This window comes from Hylaeus volcanicus, chromosome 4 (genome assembly GCF_026283585.1).
Source record: "Hylaeus volcanicus isolate JK05 chromosome 4, UHH_iyHylVolc1.0_haploid, whole genome shotgun sequence".
Taxonomy (NCBI): Eukaryota; Metazoa; Arthropoda; class Insecta; order Hymenoptera; family Colletidae; genus Hylaeus; species Hylaeus volcanicus.
The window spans coordinates 16,437,177-16,457,843 of record NC_071979.1 but is presented as its reverse complement, the minus strand read 5'-3'; the positions used below and the strand labels follow the sequence as shown (position 1 = coordinate 16,457,843).

General features: G+C 41.7%; 1 protein-coding gene across 3 annotated transcripts in view; it reads left to right on the top strand.

Moving 5' to 3' along the window:
• LOC128876009 (fat-like cadherin-related tumor suppressor homolog) overlaps positions 1–20,667 on the top strand; it is a 506,666-nt gene that overhangs the window by 117,177 nt on the left and 368,822 nt on the right. Inside the window, exon 1 of one of the 3 annotated variants that reach the window (XM_054122089.1) lies at positions 13,739–13,767. The exons of the other annotated variants lie outside the window; for them this stretch is intronic. The gene's annotated coding sequence lies outside the window, so the exon portion shown is untranslated. Of the gene's footprint in view, positions 1–13,738; positions 13,768–20,667 lie in introns of those variants that run through there. 3 annotated transcript variants of the gene reach the window in all.

Here is a 20,667-nt window from a genome sequence, read left to right as displayed (position 1 = left end):
ATATGGAATATTTCTTGTAATAGTGGATTTCTGAATGAAATTGTAGACGTCGCTGATTTCCTCCTTTTCTGAGACGGAGTGTTATTAATTCATAAAAGCAAATATTCCCCGTAGTTTCGTATGAATGCACTTGTCTGTTTCCAGTTCAAGTCAGATATCGCTTGCAAAATATTCCTCAAACTCGTCTAATTAAATTTGTACGTTAAAATCAGTTCTTGCAGGCTGCGTTTCATAACAACTCTAGTTAATTTAACCAAATGTTACTCGAGGACGATACACGTTCGAATGGAACCCGGTGATATTTCGCGCAAGAGTCTTACAATTTAAGAGGATTGTGTGAGGCAGCTTTGCCGTAATAAACGAGGCTTCTGCAAAAGCCTTGTTGATCTAAGAGTACTCGACGAATAGCGTTAGATGTAACATCTAATACGCTGTTTTTCGTGTAAGTAGAACATATGGTAGGCGATAAGCAGGTCCAATCGAAGCGCAGCAGACATGAAATTCCACAAGAACTCGAAGGTCAGACAATGCCGTAACATTCACCCCTGAAATTATGATACATTCTCACGGGGACCACCTGTAACAGCAGGTTCTCGCCTAGTAACAGTAGTCGATGCCAGTAAACGTAAACATAAACTCTCAGCTTTGACTATACCAGGCTAATAGATGCTAACGTAGCTGCTAATGTCGCTGCCATTACTCGCACTCGAATGAATAATTATTCCATCGGATAACGTCGAGCCACGCAGATGATATCACCGGGACACCGTGCGGCGCCTTTTTGCCCCGTCTATCTCGTGACGGAACGGTTTAATCGTTTTTCATGCCGCTAACGGTGAGTACGTCTACGCTACGGTGCCATTGTCTGTCCTAATGGGATGTGCAATAATTCATCGAACCTACGACGCTGCGCCCGGAGCATGGGCTCTGTACACGGTGTACTCCCCTAGGAGCCACATCACCGCACGATTCAGCCCACAAAATCGATGAAAAGAGTATGTACAAACGTGTACCCCGTTTCGTATTATTTCCAAGGTATAGCCACTTCTGTGCTCTAGTAATTGGCTATTATTGGTGGACTCGAAAATTGTTCTTACATGATTCTGAAGGGCACAAAACACTCCTGGTTCAAATTATTCTGTTCATACGACCACAGAAAACGTCAAAGAAACATGCTTTTTCTTGTCACATATGCACTCACATACAGTCAGTCCATAAATATTCGTACTCTCTATATCTGTTGAAGAAATTTATCTAAATTGTATGATTGGTTTGATGTTTCCAAATAAATTTTTCATTATAAATGTATACATGTAGGATTCCAGAATTATTTCCAAAAAAGAAAGCTGAAACCTTGAGGATTGAAATGAAGAATAAAAGTGCGAATGGATGGAAAACAAATGTGGATGTTCTACCGAACTTTTCTTTCGGAAAAAGGAAAACGGGCAGTATGAATCTAGCAAGCAAACCGTGAAGACGTTCCACCGTATTCCATTGTATAATATTATTTATATCTTTTTTATTAAACTGTGCTTTATCCGTTACCATCTGTGTTCATTATATCATAGCAACATCACGCAACTCCACTTTAATTGATCCCACATACATGTGTAAAGTTTATTCGTGTATATTTTTATAATAAAACATTTGCTTGGAAACATCAAACCTACTAAAAATAGAATTTCGACAAATATTTTCAATAGACATAGAGGATACGATTACTTATGGAACTAACTGTAAGTTTGTCCTGAGCAATCACTAACAGTCTTCATGGCCCCTTGGGGGAAACATCTCAGTGCCAAGTCATACCGATATTAAAAGCAAAAGATAAAATTGGATGTACTAATCAATTAAAGTGTCTACACGTCGACCTGTTTTAAATTTAATATAGAAATTGATTTCACCATCGTAGCTAAAAGTTACGTTGGCATTTGCTCGCGTACCGCCGGTGGAAAGATCAATTGACATTTTGCGGTGTGACCACGTGAGGCGTCGAGTATTGATTTCATCGATTGCGCAACCGATAGTCGTGACTTCGGCGAGGGGTGCGAAAATATTTCAACGTGCCACGATTTGCAGCAGAGATCCCGAAGCGATACAATCCTCCTTTTCCCGCGGAATGTTTCCAGCCGTTGCACAACCAGACTCACCTGCGCCGTGCATCCCGGCAAGTGCTCGCTAAGGAGCTCTGGATAAAGGCTAACGCCGTTAATTAATCCGCGGCTTCGGTTTCTAGTAAACTCGACTCCCGTATCGCTTGGAAAACGTGAGACGATCGTGACGACGCACAGTGTGATATTTTAACGATCCAGCGGGACAAACGGTAATTTTCGAAATGTTCTAAATGTGTTTATGGATATTATAAATCAATAATAGAATGTCCTTTCCACCAGAAAACGTAAATATTATTCCAAAAAATAAGGTACAATTAATTGTTAATAGGGTCTGAACTTCGAACACATAGTGTTTCATCCTATGAACATGTATCGTTCGCTTGACTTCAATTCACAACTGTATTGTACCAGTATCCTCTAATGATATTTGGGTGAATGTATTAAATTTGTATGTTTTCCAAGATATTTTTACACGTTTTGTTATTTTCAATATCCGTTTTATTGGTCTTCTAAACCTTTGTAACTAGTTTGTGATTTCAGTCACCAACCAATTACCTTTCTTTTGAGTAGCATCGTGTGCGGACGGCCTAATAGTTTCCGAGATATTGGAGCATGTAATTTTGTTCCGCTAGATCGCTGAAATATCACACACAGAAAAGTTACTGTCCATAAACATGGAACACTCTTAAGATTATTATCAACTCCTGTGTAGACAAGCAAGCATCCATTTCTGTATTTTCTTTATCAGTTGTTTATGATTTTATCAAAATAATTAACTGTACATAGTTTGTACAGTTTTACATAGAAGCTCACACAAGGCTTAATCCGTTGATAAAAAAATTGAATTTTTGTAGAAAATATTTTTAAAGACTATAATCTTATGCTTCTTTGCCCTTTTAAATCCCCCACTAGTCTCGTGGAGCTGCTATTTATATTCCTGGGCAGGAGTAGCTGGCATCACCACGCCTGTTTCGAAAGGTCTGGACCATGCACTGGATCTGATCCCAATCAAAGCTAATCAAAGCTAATGGTTAGTCTGCTCTACTGGGTTCAAGGTATTATTGAATTGGTTAGTTAATGGATTGAAGTGTGTCTAGCCTTAACCATAGGTCATTGCAACAATTAGTCTTCGCGAATTGTGTTCTAAGAATGGTGACACACGCGATTAAACTAAATACTTGTAGTAGGTTGATGGAATTTATCAAAATGAACACGAAATCTTATAACTTATACTTTTAACTCGATACCTTCATCAATCTGTTCAATCTGACCAAAATTCCACAGAGAATTGACATTCAAACATCCATTGTACTTGTACGCAGCATTCCTTCTAGAATGTTATACAAAAAGTTTAAAAAATGAATGGCATTACAGTCACGGACAAATCAGTGTCAATCATACATGCATGACGTGACAATAATCGTGTCAATTTGCAAGTCAATGGTCCTACACTTGTCCATGCAAATGGAGATAATGTAATTAGTCCAACGAAACCTTCAACTTTCTTAAATATAGAAGTACCATTACGAGTAACTAGTGACCGCTATTATAATAATTGATTCTTTCCTGTACGCGTTAGGTATCGTTCCTATCTGATATACTCATAAATGAGAATGCTTCGATACTAAACGATACCCGACATAAATTGTCCCGTATCGATAATATCGATTCATATTATTCCCGTGGCTGCTTACCATACTAATTCATAGCAAAAGGGCATATCACGACAGGGATCTCTCGGTAATGCCGGCGCAGTTGCTTTCAACGTTTCGGTTCATTCTAATTCTGGATACAGACGCAGACTTTATGATAATTATATATGCCGGTAGACGAGCGTTTCCGGAATGCGGCGTTTGAAAGGCAAGGCCAACAATGTTAGCCTTCGCGATACTCACGATTCGTGGAACGTGATCTATAATTTATCGAGGCATGCGACGTGCGTCTATTCTGTTGCTGAAAGAGCGAAACGATCTTCCGTTTGTCGTTTACCGCTAGGAAACGGGCAACCATGGTAGAGAAAATCGAACCAGAGGACTCGAAATACTCGAGTTTCACGTTCGGTTTAAAATTCAGTTCGAACAATCATCGAGGAATGTTTTTTGTTCGAGGAATGGAATTTTAAGTGCTCTATCTTATTGCTTAGTCTACAGCGATGCGTAACCTGAGTTTCAGGTTACGGGGCGGAGGTCTTTGTTAGCTCTATGGGAAAATAGCTGCGTGCTTGGAACGAGGGAGTCCTCACTTTTGGTGAAACGATCAGTCGATAGCGAGCTACGACTTAAGTAGTACACGCGAAGATTGAACTGTCAGGTTTCGTAATAGGTGGAAATCGAAGTGATTCGTAACTAGATTTTGCATCCGTCTTTTGTTCGCGCCTTCCTGTGATCCATTATGATTTCGTTTAGAAATCTCAGGATGTAAAGATAGATGGGAACAATCGTGCCAATGCATGTCCTAGTTTATCTTTATACCGAGTCACGGTGAACGACGTGTTCCAGTAATTGTTTCGACAGACCGAGGTAAATAGTACAATTACTTTCATTCGGACATTCACGGACAACGCTAGATGTGTCATGTATGATTATTGGAAAGCACTCAAGATATCATCAACTACAAGGTTTTCATTTGCTGCCATTACAGCCGCGTCATCGTCAGAGGTTGCTATTGTGTTCAAGGTAGTTAGCAAGTCAGATGTGTTTATTGAAAATGAATAGTGCCACAGGACGCTTCCTTGTGTAAGAAACTAATTTTCTTATTCTTTACTATTGTCTTTATTAACGAAAAATGATATAAAACTCATCGACGTTGCCGAAGAAGTGAATCCACTCTCTTCTCCTAGCTAGGGCTCTTCTGTAAGCCTCAGAAGAGACATCCGAATGCAAGGGGTTAATTTGACTCGAAACTACTTTTCCAAAAGATATAATTTTCTGAGAATATAGAATTGCCTGAGAGGTAAATTTTCCAATTAACATAAAATCCTTACACGACCAGACTCTCTTCCAATTCTAGATCGTCGATTCCTCTTCAATAGAAAGTTTTGATTACCGCTCCAACAACCACTGCATTTTTTTCGTCTTTATTTTCATCTGCTACCTCTCGTGTCGAAGGAGATGTTCCAATGATTCTGGGACAAAAGAACGTCCAGATCCAAGACGTGCCAAGGTACGTAGCCGACCGTCGACAATGCATGGTACACGCAGGTGTACTCATTCCCTGGTGGTTGTGTGGTTAACCGTGCGGTGAAGCAAGGCGGAACGAAGTCTCGGCGTCAATAGGCGCATTGAGAATAACCAGATCGTATATCAAAACGGTTTACGCGTCCCGGATCTCTGGAGATCTTGCTCCGCGAGCCCTTTCACCTCGTGACCAAGGTTGCGGAGCAGCGTTGCGAGGCACGTTGATTTGTGCACCGACTTCGCGGTCTTCCATTCGGCTGGCCTTTCAGCCGTTCAAAGGTCTGGCTTGACGGTTAATACCGTGTCTTCACGACGGGATCCCTCGCACCTTCTGAATCCGAGCCCCGTCCGCGATTGATCTGGAATCCGAGTTCCCTTATCGCGCCACGGATAAGGCGAACCGCATTTCACGCCATGCGAAGAACCCAATGTATATTGATCAGAATTTTCGCTTTTGAGTCACGCGTGGCGTTAAGGGATCGAACCAATTTGGACTTTGAAGTGCGCGCTGATCCCTCGAGACTTCGATTAAAGCTTCCGAAAGGTTCGTCGCAGACCCTTGGAATTCTTGTAGGGTCAGATAGGCAATTGGTTCGCTGTATAAACTGCATAGATTTCATTCTCGCTTGGGCAAGTAGTGCGAAGATTATTAATGTAGTGGGAAAACAACTTTATTTGAATATTAACGCCTTGCAATGCAGTTTTATAACGACTCAAAGTTCAAATCGTTTGAGAATATGGGTGGTACTATAGTTATTCTCTGTAGTGTATCATGGTACTTAGCCTCTGTAGATATTTCAGAAGGACGTAGTTTCTGTAGATCATCCGATTCAACATCAAGTCAACCAACGTCCTGATCCCTTCAACTTTCATCCGCCGCGATTCTCCATATCCCTAACAGTTCCAACGAAATTCGCGCGGATCGATTAGTACGGTACCCTCAGTACACGCTGCGCCAGATTTCCCCCGTAATTTATGAAAGCAGTTCGACGTTAAAAGCTCGAAAGACGAGTGGTTTTTATGACAGGAAAGACTGCCGGGAATTTCCGTTCCGGCCGTCAGACGTTACCGTCTTACGTCGACGTTTCTTCCTGTGCTTCCTCGTGGAAAATTCCGTCTCTCTGGATGCCAACGTTGAAGCAAGCGAGACAGTCAGGGAGAGAGAAGGATAGGTGGAAAAAAGATCGCAGAATCAACCAGGCCACGGGGTCTTTTTTCGGAAGCTTTGATCAAAAGTCCCAATCAAGATTGATTTCTCGAGATGAAACGGAATCTATTTCGCGTTCGACGAGATTACTGGGTAACGCACGACGAGCTGAATGCTAAATCGTCCTAGCTGGTTGACTTTCCAAAAAGCTGGGAAAATGCTAACGAGCTGCGCCATGCAGTCCTCGCGCTTCTCGGAGCCCTAATGCCACGATTCTCTCGTCCAGGAGGTTTCCTTTTACTTCACGGATCGTTCGCTGGGTCGGTCGCCCGAAATTCGCTGCTGTCGCGCAGCTCCAAAACGCTAAGCCGGTTAGGACGTAGATCCCGATTCGATGGACCTCCTTGGTCGGACTAGCACCTGAAATTGAACAAAAGATCGCGACTGTTCGGGACAGCCCTTCGCTGAGAAATGGGATTCGAAGATATCCGGAGAACGGTGACGCGGGAGAGAGAGAGCTTACAGTGTTTCTCAAATTTTCGAGACCTTACGAAATTATTAATCAACTGACTCGTGGCCAGAAACTGCTCGTCGAAGCTCGGTCTTCGTATGATCAACGCGGAACGAGCGTATATCGTGATATGACTCTGTAATGTAAATATGTTATACTTCTAGGGTATACAGGTGTAGTACCCGACCTCGTCACTTGCGTAACTATATTGACTTAGTTGAAGCTAACATTATGGGTTCGTCTAAGCAAAGTACAAGTTATAGTGACCCAGATTATGAATGTACAATTCTGAAATGAGGAATCGGATTGTGGAGAGCGAAGTAGATGCATCTGGAGAACAGGGAGTATATTGCATGGCATAGAAAACTAGCTAACTATATAAAGTGGTTGATGAATCACTAACACAAGTTCTATTAGAGCCTACTGCTACATTTATTATTTTCATATGCAAACACTGTGGATCTACAAAAGAAAAAAGTGTCTAGTGTTGAAGAAGAAATAGAAAAGCTTCGAAAACAAATACAATATACATAAAGTGGTCGATGAACCACAACATAGTGCTACTAGAGCTTGCTACTACATTTATTCTTTTCATATGCAAATACTGTGGATCCACAAAAGAGAAAAGTATCTAGTGCTGAAGAAGAAATAGAAAAGCTCCGAAAACAAATACAAGTAATCAGACTATCCTGGCATCTGACATTTGCTAGTATTATCCGTCATGTATAACATTATAGGTAATCTCTCTGGCTTGGAAAGTCCCCCTAACTTCCGACTTAAAGGCTTCCTGGAAAGACACCAATTTTAGCTGCACTGGCAATCCTTCCAACCCTCGTCTTCCTCGACGAAAGTTTCGAGAAAATTACACCACTATATCGCCTATTTTCACGTATATCTCCGGTACACTTGTTGTTAGAGTATACTACGATCTAATTTCCCGCTTCTTCCCGCAGAACTCTCGTTACCCGCGCCCCGAAGAGGATGAATAACACGCGGGGAAATCGCTTTGCGGAAGTCCGGCGGCGCGAAAGGAAAATGTTTCACGACGGGACTCTAGGAAGAATCGCGTACCCTCGAGGAACCTCGTAAATAACCGATAATCCCCAGCGTAATTCATATTTTACGAGAGAGACGCCGTACCCCTACTGATACTTTGCGATCTTTCTGGCTAGATTAATCGAAGCGAGCAAGTGCCACTCCGTTCCGCCTGGATTCGCTCGCTCGAATCTCGGTATCGCTTCCACCGTGACTTGCCAGTCGCGTGTTCAGTTACGGAGACAATAACGAGCAGTTGCTGCAGTTGAAAAGCCGCGTCATGGCCTCTACACGCTACCGATCGAAAGGTTGGACACACCTAGTTCATCTATGTTTAGTGGTTAGCGGGATATGCAGCTTGACTCATTTAGAGGAGCTCATTCTTTCTCGAGTAACAAATGAGCATTCTCTGGAAATTTATTCTAAATGATATAATCAACACGTTCGTGGCTTTTACTATTCTTTAAATTAACCCCTTGCAATCGAGAGGTGACTCTAGATCACCATTAGGTTCAACGCAGCAAATCAACCAGCAATAATGCTTGTTTAGATTTAATTTCTTTGGAACTCGAAGTGTTAATAATTAGTTTAGTATTCGTGGCAACAGAATGCTAAGAAAATATCTCGAGTTGCTGGAAGATATCAGACAAAAATTTCTCGAGTTCAAAGTGGGGGAAATAGGCTCTCTATAGTAGGATATCTTTATTTTGCATTGAGCTAGCATAAAATGTCAAAGCTTTTTATAATCGTCAAATGATCTTTTATAACATGTACTCGAGTCGACTCGAGTACTCCTGTTCCGTGAAAAACTGTGCTCTAGGGTGTTCTGCATTATTCGGGCTACCTCGACGATAAATATCGGCTTGGGCGCAGTGGCAAACCCGTGGCGAAGTGCATGTGCCCCGAGCACCAGGATGGGAATATTTACACGACGATTCGATTTATCGCGTACTTCGTCGGCCTTTTCCCCCCGTCCCGTGCCAAAATTGAAATATATTTCCCGCAAAGCCGTCCGATTTTATTGTCCAATTTCGTCGAACTTCGTCCCTCGATCGTTTTTCGTGATTTATCGCGGAAAATTGTAAATAAAATACTAATTTCTTTCAGATTTTTTTTCAAACGAAAATTACACCACTTATGTCGCGAATTATCCTTTAAATATTGGACGAACTAAATATATATAAGACAGTTATCTGTTAATCAAAAGGATTTTCAAAAGAACAAACCAGAAATTGTTTTCCTATAAACAGAGTTTATTTTCTTTATTATATTATTTTACAATTATTTACAATGTGTACAGTCTCACCTGTAAATAGAGAAACGACATTTAAAGTTTATTGATTCTGTTCTTTGTTTTCCCCTTTACTTCTTTCTTTTACTTTAGCGATGCTCTCATACTTTTTATCTTTGCAAATGTGCTCTGATATCTCCGCCATCTATATTTTTCACAGCCGTTCTCTCTCAGATAAGACACTTTCTCACCACTCTACAATGTACGCTCTACAACCCGCGAAGCGCGGTAAAATTTGAATAAAGTAAATACCATTTCTTTATACATATACAAAAGAAGGTTCAGAATATATGTGAACACTTGGTATGCTTATCTGGAACATTTATTTGATCAAGGTTTCGACTCCTTGGTTTGAGTTAAAGCTTTTAAAAATAATACAACTTTTAATCAACGATAAAGTAACGAACAGGTGCAATGTTGCACAATGCACACGTTAAATTATTTCTAGCCGAGTGTGAACATTACTTTATTAGTAACGCGACCACCGTTACGTACTTGTTTTGTGTTCAAGTTTTCGCGATTGAATTTCAAATAACCGACCAGTTCATACGCTATAAATGCTTTAGGTGGCCATCCATTTCCGTGAAATTAACTTTCAGTTGATTTAGGCGCTTCGCTACGCGTTGAATATTTCAGGTCTCCGGTAGATTTAAACCCGCGGCCATGTTTCAGAACAACTCAGATGCAATAGATAAAATCGAACGGAACAAACTTTTACCTGTAAAAGCTACGGCTATTTTCGTGACTTCTCCGCGATATAAATGATCCAGTTTAGAATAAGAAACTTCGAAATGTTAACCTCCAATCGACAGAATTAGATCAAACTGAATTAAAACCGATGTTGTCTTGAATAAGTAACATTCCTTGGATGAAATAAGTGTGTTAGAACTTCTTGGTATAGAAAGTTTTCAGTACCATACTCTAAGGCACAAATAAACTCTTCTAATAAAAGCCGTAAATTGAGAAACGCTGATCGATATTGTAAATAGGCCAAACTGTTCCTTTAAATTGTTCAAGGAGATTGGTTAAATTTGAGTAATATTTATCCAACGTTAAAATGATGAATAAATATTCATAATTAGATTGCCCAACTTTATATACGCTATGCAAATAAAGCAGCCAGATGCAAATAAGACAGCCACAGGGCTGTTAGAGGCCATGGGTCAGTTTGAATTTTCATTTATTTCCAACGAAATAATTAGACCCCCTGGTGGTAAAGACCAGTGAGAAACACCATTAATAAAAAACTTCCCCAATTTTTCGACCTAAAACACGATTTATTATCTGAGAGTTCAATTTTACGATTTAACTAGACAGTGTAATGCTCACATTGCCGTAACTAAAATAGTAAGTGTTATTCGCATATCAGGCATGAGTCATTCGAGGAATTATTATTCTCAATAATGCACGTCCAAGGGACGGATGGGACAGGCGCGGGCACGCATTCATTCCCGTTTCACGGAAAGTTCTGTCCTCGCGCTATAGAGTCTCATGCAGGCGTTACTGTACAACGAAGCGTAATACATAACGCAATACCGCAAGGACGAGCATTGTCGGGGCGTATCCATTGATCACTGAACGCAGTCAGAGACCGCGGCAGCTTTGTCGAGGCGACAGCAAATATGAATGCGACGTGTTTCTCTCGCGACGCGGCGGAAAAGGCGACGGCGAGGTATCTTCCTCTCGTTGTCAAGGCTCAACGGACGAGACGACTATAGCGAGGCCTCGCTATACGGGCCGTCGACATTAAACGAGAACGACGGCACTCGTTTACGAGCAATGTGCATACACTGTTCGCACGTGCGTTTAAAACGCACCGTGATCGACGCCTTCTTTGAACGTTCAGACAATTAATCGTTACGCCCACCAGCGCGGAAGGTATCTCGCGCCTGTCCTCTCACGCGTGGCGATGAGACTAAGATATTCGCCAAGATATGGGTACCATGTATTCACCGTGTATTAATCATTCGCGTGTCTGGATGTCCAGTCGATAGAATCTAGTAATATGCAGAGTGGTAGTAAAAATATAGGACTGTTCATCAGGATCGTAAAAAGAAATCGAAAAGTCCTTTACCACTTTACAATTGGTAGCTTGGTTATCTAGGTAGAAGCGATCGAAGTCGAGGGACTCTTGGCGCGCGCTGTTTCGTGGAGCTATCAGCTGACCGCAACGCATGCGTACTCGCACACGAGACACTTTGATTGCTTGTAACTCGATAACGAAGCCTGTGGTTGGTAAATGGAAGAGGACTTTCCGATTTAAACTGTCAGGAAAAATTAAACCTAATTGTAACTCTCATCGTGTATTACTTTATTCAAGTTTTAACAACCACTTGTATTCAAATGATTAACCTGGGGATGGAGAGAATGGGTGGGAATGGCTTGCATATCACCGCTACGGGGAAGAGTGACGTTAAAATTATACTGCGCTAAAGTTTTGAAAACGGCTGCGTCTACTCTTTGACCGCGGAATGGCTCGTACACGCGTGCATTCACATGAATGCAGCAACCCGTTGCACGCACGTCACCTCGAAACAAAACGCGTCGCCGTCGACGAGCCACGCGGCCGCGTTGGTCCGCAACCATGAAACGCTGCAGCTTACGTCCCCGGTAGCTCGCTGTCGTATTATAAATGCGCTCCCGTAGTCGATGAATTGAGCGTCGGACAATAAATGCTACGCGCTTTGTGCGCGCGTACGAAACAAAGATATATTCACCGGAGACGGGGCGGCGGGGCGATTTTGTTTTAAACGCGCTGCGAATGGACGCGAGTCACGCCGCGCCGTGAACTTCGACGTTCCGTTGAATGTTATTCCGCGTCCTTTAACCCTGCGTCTTCTCGCAAATAGAATCAAAGTTTCGTCGATGTCTTTCAGTCAGCGTCGCCGAGGCTGAAAGACCTCGGAAAGTGTCGCTAGTCCCGTCGAAAGTTCTTCGAGGTGCTTTAATTGCTACCCAGTGAATGGAGTTTGCCTGCGAAATTGTTCCGTGGTTGGAATTATGAATCTCAAAGGATAGAGAGGATTGAAGATGATCCTCTGTATACAACTCCGCTTCGTCTGGCATGTACCGAATAGTTTTCTGATGGAACGAAGAAATCCTACCAAAACGGAACACGGAATGGCAAGTAATTTAATTTCATGTAAAAAGCAGCGTACAGTGGCCGTTTTCTTTGCAACCGATAGTCGCGTCTGGTTGGTCGTGATCTGACGTTGGACACGAAACGGGGGCGGCATCGAGGAGAGAAAACTAGGGTATTGGCAGCGCGAGAGAAACCTACGTGTATCGCGCATTGTGTTGCCGCGGAACAAACGATTCGCGATAAACAATTCCTATTACACGAGCACGCGAGCAGACGTTTTCCACGTTTAAGATAACTCGCAAACGGTTCCTGGCGCGAGACAACAATGAGTCTATTCAGGATTCACGGTGCCCGCGACACGGGCTTTCACATTTTAATACTTAACGGTGTTCGTGGGAAATGAATTTCCACGTTTACGCCGGCTTCGCTGAATTGGATTACACGGCTGCCTTTGCGCGCGTTGCGTTTTGTGTAACGCGAGGCGTCGACGTTCCCAACTCTTGTTCAACGCCACTGCAGACCTCGAGCCGGATGACAACGATGCTACGATGTTTGTGACAGGTATCTTCGGGGAACGTCTGCGCTAATGGGTTTCCATTCCATGGCGCGACGCATCGATAATAGAGATCACAGTTTTGAACTTGTATTAAAATACGCGGACATCCGGATATAGAAATACACGGGTATCCAGGTAAGTACACGTGCATCAAAGTACACGGGTACAGTATCCAATTAGTTTGTATACAAACTTTTATGTAAAAAAAAGCTTTTATCCAAAAATAATGATACTTATTAATTTAAAAAAAAATACAATTCGATACAATATTTATGTCACGCTGCTGATCGGACGTTTGTAATAAATTATGGGTCGAGGATTTATTATTAAAATTAACACGATTAGGGTTACTTGAAGTATTTCAAACACAGACGTGTCCATCTGAGCGCTTGGAAGTATGAATTACAAGACCTACTGGAGAGGTGAGGTATTCTCATGCATGCACAGTGAAAACATCGTACTAACACGTAAGCTGCAATAGGTACGTGGAGATTAGTATGTGTCGCTGTCCTCACCACTTCACTAGATGGCACGGTAAATTCTGATTTCTAGGAGCTTAGACCGGATATCTCTGCTCTATACACTTTCGACCACACTCACCCTCTGCCACTTCAAAGCACACACGTTCCCGGCATGACCACTTCCGAACCTTATCAGGAACGGTTTCCTCTCGCGAAACTCATTTAAACCCGCATATAGCGCGCAAACTTTGTTAGAATTGTACTATTAGGTACGCCTCGATTCGGATAAAAATAACCACTCAAAGGTGTTCTTTTTTTTTGTCTGTTCCAGGTGGGTTCGCTGGATTAAGGGAAAATTTCCTGGCGGTGTCGTCGGAGCGAGCTGATTCGATAGGTAACGACAAACTGAAATCCCAGCCCCCAATCGATTGTGCACGCTACGCGGTTCGAATCCACGAGTTTCCTCTGAAACAACATCTTGATTCCGCTGGCAGAGGATCGAGCGCAGTTACACAAACGTGTCCTCTGTAGGCTTGGTTTACATGCGATAACGTGAACCGACCTCTGCGCTGATTCCATGGCCATGGTTGACCAAGTCTTTGATTTCGCTGCGTAAATGTGGCCGCACGTGTTTGTCCCCATGATGACAGTAGTAGCAAGCATTCCCACTGGTCGAGTAGTGTGAGACAGCCTTTGGCAAAGATCGCGTTATAGAACACTTCGTAAATGCGTTAAAAATAGTGCAAGGCTTGTTTTTCAACACTGATCACTGTTACGAATGACAAACTCATCAGACTGATATCGCGTTCGGCGCAATCGACGGCAGATGATAGAGTGTCATTTTACATTGAACTGTTTTTATACCTGTACTTAATGGCATTGGTATTAATTACACTAGCATATATGTATGTTCTGGGTATCAATTTTCCGATACTTCTGTAACGAGTATTAATCAACAGTGATACTGTATACGAACGAGACTCGATGCTGTTGTTATAACATGATTTTCTACAGAAAAACGTCGATAATACGATAGATCTGAGGATGCTTCGTCGAGGTACCATAATGATTAAATGGATTCGCAAAGTCGACGTCATCGAGTCGCGATTTTTGGCGACTTCCCGGAGCCCTGCAGTGTTCGCTTCGGGGACGAACATTAGTCTAACTCCTCGGCTCGAGAACTTTGCTTTTAGCTCGGGACGACTTTCATTGGACGCGCACTCGGCTGGGAGGAAAACTCGAAACACTTTCTTGATAAGTGGATGTAGTTTCGCGGAGCAAAGTTTAATCAGCATCTATAAGGCGTGCAATTACTGTCTTTGAACCTCGAACGTGGAATTACGTCGGTCATGTTAATTCAGTTTGTTTCTGAAGGGGGCGTGTACCAGCCCCGTAGACAAATGTTTTATTTCAAACAATTCACGTTACTTGGATATTTCAAAGTATCGTGTACGCTATTAGTAGTAATATAAGATTTACGTATTATTAAGTAACTCAAAAGTTCTGTTATATTCCTGGAATATTTACTTTTTTTAGAATTCAACCATTTTATTTTACTACAAAAATAAATGTACTGAAAATATATGAGCCGTTCACTGCACAAATCGATTAACTCCACCTGTTACATAAAAATTGTAACATTACTGACGATTACTTTTTGGCATTTCTTTCTTATTGATGTCATATGCCGTTAGTTGAAAGCTACATCTGTATTTATGTATTCTATAATATTTATTTGAATTTATATTGTAAAGCGAATTTAAAAAAAACTGTGTACATTATTTCATTGCATTTCTCAACTTTTTGTTTCATGGAGTTAAACGATTTGAGCAATGAACGGCTCATATGTACAATGTATATGTAATATATCTGTCACTGCAGAATAAGAAAAGAGGAAGTTTACGCATGACGAAAGTTTAACTGACTCGTCGAAGCAGTTGGTCGTACGACGCCATCGTACGATAGATTGTATCGTGTATGGGGCGTTTTAGTCTTGACCAGCTCTCTAGTGAAAAGATATCAGCTTATTCGTGATATTTTAGAAATCAAATCAAATCTTTTAATTAATAAAATTAGTATTTTATTATTTCATTATACTCCATTTACAATAGACCCTTTTAAAATTGCGCTAGCCACGTTAACTCGATTTGTTTCTGGATCGACGTGTTCGGCAGACCCGAATGTTTTACTCCAGCGCGAACAATTCATGCTGCTTGGACATTTATAAAGTTACGCGAACGAAGCTGTTGCCCGTGGTAAATTGAATTCCGAAGGATTCGCAGACTAGCGAAGTTTTCCATACCGGGGGAACGAAAACGTTTCCCTCGAACACGTTCCGATGGAATCGAACGTGTTTCCTTTTATCGGTCGTGTAGAAAACGCAACGGAGCTTCAGCTTATCGTCGCTGTATGACTGCTTCGATAACTTCGATACAAACATTTTCCCTTGAAAGCAAAATTACTAGACCCCGGGGCAACGAAATATTTGCCACCACGATCGAACGTGCTTGCAACCTTCCTGAAAGATCTACGAGTAAATAACACGGTGGAAAGAAGGTCCCTCGAAACCCAGTACATTCTGGTTTCTGTATCTCTACACAGATGGGCGGAAATATGGAAATATTTAGGAAACTTAAGTAATTAGAGCACCTGATGCGATGGTGTGAATGGTATTACCTTTAACCAGAATTTCATACGTGCTTTTTGTTTCTTAAAAGTCGTTAACCCTTTCCACTCGAGGCATTTTTTTCTGGTATCTACCAGCAACTCAAGATGCATTCTTAGCATTCTATTTTCACGAATGCTAAGCTTATTGTTCGATTGATTTTGATGATGTAGCCTGATTCGTGATCACAAACTAATTTGAGATTTGAGGATCAGATAACTTTTACCTCACCGACAATCATTCTATTGACACTTTGATTAAAAAAAAAAATTAATGGTGACCGAGAATCACTTCTCGAGTGCAAAGGGTTAATCTCGTTTCTGGACGTTCACAGATAGGATTATTTAACAATTCTCATGTGTGTATTACGAATTTAATACGTGAACAGATATTTCTTTGACACGTATCGCACAGTTCAAAGGTCTTAGCTGAATGTTAAATTCCTGTTGCATGAATTCCATTTTATCGTTCTACGACTGTTGCTTATCGGTGTGTATATAACATGGTAGCACTTGTTATTTCGTGGATGTGAAGAAGACTTGCAGATCAGCTTCATTAACTCTTTGAGGCACACAATTATAAAATAAAAATAAAATTCAAGCTGCACAGAAGTACAGTGTCAAGAATTTCTTCATGTTCACAAATAAGGGTATTCGCCCTAAACGATAGTGTCGGTAATTTTTAAATGTTATGTCCTCAATTGTGGACGCCAGGTCTGAAAGGGTTAAGATGTCGGAGATATAAAGGAGTACCTCATACTCATACCCATCTACACGTTCCCTATTGAACAGTATGTACATATTCAACTCCCCAGTTTCTTATTTCACGTTGAATATTGAAAGTTCTGTTCCAGGAAAAGAAAGCGACTCACAAACAAGCGAGGCTCCACCTTTTCAACTTATTTCGGTCGGTAAATCGCTTCCGCTCTCTCATTGCCACAATTTTCGCTCGCCTCACGCAGCACCAGCTACATTGATCTTGGCCAACACGTTCCCTAATGGAGCGTTAGTGTCACCGCGAGTCGCCTTCCCGTTTAATCCATTTTAGACCCGTGACAATTATCGGTACATTGCCTTGCCTTGCATATTTAACGGCTGGAATAAATAAACCCCTGGACGCGCGTTCGCGTGACTCGCGGGATCGACGAATTTCATTTCCGTGACGAAGAATTGTCCCACAGGCTCTAACGAACCGTGACGCGGAGGGAGGGATATCGCTGAAAACTCGGAATTCTTCGCCGTTGGTCTTTAATTGGATGCCCCTTTAGCACGGGGATCGGTGTCGACTCGAGAGCTTGTTCCCCGTTAATGGGTCTTCTGCTCCTTCGAAGCGTTGTTGATTCGCTGGAGAAATCGCAAATTAGCGCGAGCTGTTATTATTCTTCGGAGTGGTCTCCTATGTTGTTTATTCGTTTTGGACCGGGTTCGGAGCGGTTACGCAAGGCGTCCTCCCTCTGCGCTGCTCCAGAAGACCTCCTTCGGATCAGTCTTATTAAAATAACGCTACGGGTAACGGGGAGATTTCGCTACCGCGGATTTATTAGCGTCGACGTCTCCGGTGGGCATTTACATAACGAAGCGGACGGCCCGACTGGTTTATTCTTACAACATTGAATATTAATTTATTCTGTAACTAATATGCAAACTTCGCGTTTCCCCCTCTTCTTGAGTTACGAGCCACCGCCAAGAAGATGTTCATTATTACATGACGTCTAGTTTAATTGGGATCGGTTTAAATGTTTGCCGTCGATGAGGCGAGAGTGGACTCCGAAAAGTGAATTATCGCGTTCGAGGGGGTGAACGTTAATTGTCCGTTTAAATTTGGTATTCAACGTTTACGTGTATAAATTTAAATTCATCGATCGACAAGAAGTTCTTTCATGCGCCATCAGTTTCGTTAAATTATAAATTGTGTTGTCGGTGTTCGTTGGCCTATGGGACAATCTCTGTTGCGCATACAAGACGAAAATAAGTTTAATTAGCGTTTACGCGAATTTAGGTCGACCCTTTTCGGGAAACAGTGTACAGTGGTTGTGCAAAATAAAATATGAATATGATAATCTATGAAACGGTACAGCGAAAACCATTAATATTGAGACGACAGTAGATAAGAAATATGAGTAGGGATGTTTCAGAAGAGAAATAAAAGAATTAAAAATAACAAGCATTCACTTAATTAAAGCTCCACGACATTTGGGAGCAGTGTGATCAGAGATCAGAGCTCCATCATACACCATAATCATCAAAAATATACAGGGTGTTCCAGTTTTTTCCGGCCAAATTTTGCCAGCGTGTTCTACACGCAAAAGTAAGAAGAATGTTATATGAACATATGCTCTTAAATGTTTTATTAAGGAGTTATAACTAATAATACAAAATGATAATGAACTGGCATTTCCTCGACGCAGCGTACTTTTATGCCGTAGAAAAGAGAGAAGGGATATTCGCATCACTTAATTTTCTTTTGTTAGCAAAACACAGATTTATTTTGGGAGTTTCAGGCGCTTACAAACACTTTACAAGGATCTTTTACGGAGCTATGGATTTACTAGTGGTCAAGGCTTCACTTAACTACGCTTAAAAAATTCACAAAAATGACTCCTCAATTAACACCAAGAAGCAAACACCGTACCAGCTGCGACTCTATGGTCATCATTGCACTCGAACGCAGGATGCAGTGAAAAAGAAATGCAACACGTGGTGAGTTTGAAAGGCGAGGCAGAGCCCATAGAAGGAAGAAGAGGACGAGTGTTGATTAAATATGGACCCCCGCTTAGTCCAATTCGTTCGCAGGGACGAATGCCGTCGGTAGCAGCTTCCCCATTCAGCGGGATTCGTGCATTGTGCGGGAGCCTTAAGCAGGTTAAATATTCAAGGCACGCGCAGCTGCTGCTATCCGTGTGCTGCACGTATGCCGTTCGTCTTATCGCATCCCCAAAAACAACTCGATGGACGACTACTCGCGGTGATTCCACGCGAAATTCTTTGCGGTCACGTCCACGCTCGTTTGTATCGAAATTTATGCCAAACTGGTGATACCAACCATGTGGCCAACCTAAACGTTTGTCGCGTGTTAGTCGATCGAACGGTATCATCCCCTTATTGCGTAATGTGATTCGTGTCCTGGCGAAGTCTGTAGGAAGTCACATCAGTGGACAATGGAGTTGTAACTTGTTTCACTTACGTACAAACATGCAAAGTTGTATTATATTAAAGCATGTTACGCTGAAACTTTATAGGGACCGCAAAAGAAAAGACCACGAAGTCCATTGTACAGGTTTTTAAATGGGTTCTGAGGTTACACGAGAGATTCGTGGGGTTTCCGCGAAATCTGACACCACCATATGATACTTGTTACAGTCAATTTGGCTTCGGCAGAATTTGAGCGGTTAAACGTGTACGTTTACTTTCAGACAACTGTGGTAAAGTTGTTGATCCAGATTCTCGATAACTTTAGGTTTGGAGTTACTCAAAAATGTACAAAGCATTTAACGAACAATTAGGAGTGATCAGAAAAGAAAATAACTTTTGAAATTGAAGCCGTGCCATATACATTTTTGATGAAGCTGAAACACGTAGCCAGTTCGATTCGGTATCTGGCTTTGGTACATCCAGCCATCGAAATGCAGAACAATAGGAGTCGCTGCGCCGAGTAAACGCTCCGAAAGTGTTGAACTTTCTTCGGCATTCCAATGAAGTGTTTTCAAGCTCTCTGATCAAAATGCAAAGGCTCTCCGAATGCAGTATTACCGTAAAATCGATAGAGGGTAGTTTGAGCGCGCTTGTGCGCCGAGACAAAGGTGCAAATTACCAAGCCAACCATTTCCACTTTCGTCTTATTGTTCTGCACGATTTCACATGAAATTACAGTGTTGTTAATATAGTATTTTTCTATAGTGAAAATTTAACCGTGTCATTGGTACCAAGTTATCAAATTTTTGTCACCGGTTATTATTGGGTTGTCCTGAAAGTTTGTGCCAATTTTTATGAAAAATTCAAAAGCACATTTAAATTTTGATACGTGTTTATTGAATTACGTAGGTACCATTTTTGTTCGACAATCTTTCCACCTTTTAAGGGACGCATACATGTTATTTATTTTCAACCATTCCGATATATTCAGAGCTGTACCACCTACCAATATACGACATGGACTTTTCAGGCAACCCGATTCAATTCAATTAATTTTATTTATAGCATAGTCCTAACGGACTATTTACACTTAGCAGACAACCAAATAGATACCTAATTTCATAGTTCAAATTCGAATTCCTATTCAACGAATAATGAACTGACAATCGCTTTTCCTTCGTTCTTCGAAATTTGTATCTACGTAAGGCCTCATTTCTGGTCTGACGCGTTCGTCGTTGAACGCAAACGAGTAGCAAGATAATTGCTAGAAGGAATTGAGGACACTTGTAAGAGTGCTCGACAGCACTCGGTCGTAGGTACTCCTAATAACGTCGTCAGACGACGATCTCGTTACGTAACCGCGTTTTCGCCATTCATAGGTGAATAGTCTCGAGCGATCGATGGAGAGTCGATTAACATAACAAGCTACCGTTTGTTCCCGTCCTAACGGAGTACGGTATTATCGGGGCCATCGTGATAAAGCGACGACGCTTGTTGT